Source organism: Austrofundulus limnaeus, unplaced genomic scaffold (genome assembly GCF_001266775.1).
Source record: "Austrofundulus limnaeus strain Quisiro unplaced genomic scaffold, Austrofundulus_limnaeus-1.0 Scaffold1756, whole genome shotgun sequence".
Classification (NCBI taxonomy): domain Eukaryota; kingdom Metazoa; phylum Chordata; class Actinopteri; order Cyprinodontiformes; family Rivulidae; genus Austrofundulus; species Austrofundulus limnaeus.
The window spans coordinates 34,759-37,015 of record NW_013954158.1 but is presented as its reverse complement, the minus strand read 5'-3'; the positions used below and the strand labels follow the sequence as shown (position 1 = coordinate 37,015).

At 39.5% G+C, this 2,257-nt stretch overlaps 1 long non-coding RNA gene across 1 annotated transcript in view; it reads left to right on the top strand.

Moving 5' to 3' along the window:
- LOC106536293 (uncharacterized) overlaps positions 1-1,902 on the top strand; it is a 5,626-nt gene extending 3,724 nt beyond the window's left edge. The window contains exon 2 of the long non-coding RNA XR_001312542.1: positions 1,514-1,902. This is a non-coding gene — a long non-coding RNA (uncharacterized LOC106536293). The remainder of the gene's footprint in view (positions 1-1,513) is intronic.
- Positions 1,903-2,257: the final 355 nt, after the last annotated feature.

Sequence of the window (2,257 nt, the reverse complement as noted above, 5' to 3'; positions counted from 1 at the left end):
CATTAGCACCTCTAGTGATATATTTACTGAGAAAAATGGTGACGTGTTCAATACTTATTTTACCCACTGTATCACTTGTGTTTATCTTTGTGTTTTCCCTTGACCCAGCATTTCCTTAGGATGAAATATTGCTTTATTAAGATGACATAATAGTGTTTGTTAAACAGTATATATGAGGCCTCATCTGCGTCAGTAGCAGAGAGACAGGAGCAGAGAACAGGGGTACAGATGGCTTTATGTTGTTCTCTGTGCTCCTGTCTGGACCACATATTTCTGTCTTTTTTAAATAAATATTTCCATAACAGTTGGCGTTGTCGGCAGGATCCACTAGGAGATAGACGAACCAAGGCAACATCGCAGGTGGACTGATATGAGTGAGCAAGGACTGCTCAGGACCATGACTCCAGCTGTATCTAAAGAACCTTTTTAACAACAGAGATACGCTGGTGACTAACCATGATGGATGATCTTGAATAAGCAGAGAACATTGGATTTTTTTATATTTGCTGTTGAAGAATCTGAGATTTTTTGAAACATCAACTGCTGAGAGTGAGTACAGACAAGCTTCAAGACGCCTCCTTTCTTTTCCAAAGAGGATTTCTGTCAGCTTCTCCAAAAGGTGACGGTGTTGGAGCTCAAGATTCATCATCTGGAAGAGATGAATGCTTTGGAGGACTCAACGTGTTCAAATGGGTGAGAAGGCTGAGATGACAGATCCACAGGACGAGGAGATGGGAGCTGCTTCTGAGGGTGAAGCCGTATGGAACTCTCTTGGTGCCAGACCAAAAAATCTCTCAGGAGGGAAGGATTCAGTTCTTAGATGACAACGAATGGCCAGAGTTACAGAGAAATGCTTTTTCTCCACCAGCAAGAAGAAAGCAGCAACAGGCTGGAATCAAAACAACTGATAACAGCCAGAGAAATGAAGACAGAGCAGTCTTTATTCAAAACAAATTCACACCACTGGAAGAAACTGGTGAGTCTGAACAAAGTATTGATATATGACACACTGACTCTCCATCTCTGTTTAAATTGTATATCTGCAATGATCAGAAAATATAAAGTACAAAACTAGATCTAACATAGAGTTAATCAGCTGGAGTCCTGTTTGGGTTTGTGTTAATGTTGTTGTTGTTGATGTTTGGTGATGCAGAAGACAAAAACAACCTTGGTTCTGGGAAAGTTGGGACTTAGTGTAAAATGTAAATAAAAACTGAATCACATGACTTGCAAATTTTTAAAAAGTTTTTCCCCCACAGTGGAACACACTAAACATCAAATGATTAAAATAATAAATTGTAAAATTATTTCTGAAAATTTTGAAATTAATTTTAAATTAATTGGCAGCAACAAAACAAAGTGAGTTCAGATAAAAACAGCAGCGTTAACAAAACTAAAGAAATTAGCTCTCACCAGATCAGTCAGAGGTATAAAAAGAGTTTTAGAAGTAAAAATGGCCAGAGGGTCAGCAGTCTGAGGAAAACTCTAAAATAGTGAAACTTCCAAAATAAAGGTCCTAAACTTCTCCAGTCCATAATCTCATTCTCAGATTATAATCTGCCTGAAAGTCCATAATGTATGGTGGTGGTCTTCAGGCCCTCGGGTTCTGGTTCTGGACCTCAGTGCATGGACTCAGGACCACTTCCACAGGTCAGCATCCAGAACCTCTGCTGTCTTCTTTGGACCAAAGCTGGTTTAAAACGGACCGAGAAAAAGAGGATCCAAATCTGAAGTTCTGATTGTGAATAAAAGTTCATGAGATTTAAGATAAGATAAAACTTTATTGATCGCACAGTGGGAAAATTTATACATTACATTGTCCGGTATTTTACCTGAAACTGAGACTTTTAAAACACAACAACCCACCAGACATTAAACAAAGACATCAGAGACCAATAACAGTTTAAAGTCACTTTGCAAAGGGAGAAGTTCAAATGTCCAACTTAAAGCTGCTGTATGTAGTTTCTTGAGTACCCAAAAACTTAGAAAAATTTTGAACAGAAACAACCTTGTAGTCCCTCCCCCTGCTCTCAGCTCCCCTTCCTAGGCTCCTCCCCCACAGCACGGCACAGTCGGGGGCGCACGCTTGAAAACAAGAGGTGATCTCACCGTAACACAGAGCTCAGAGCTAAGCTGCCGTCACGGGTAAGAACAAAACAACTATATATTTTCAACTATCATGTCTTGCCCATACTTTATCTACACAAGTGCTCCTTTTGTCATAACGTTACATGTAAATTATGTTGCACTCTTTCTA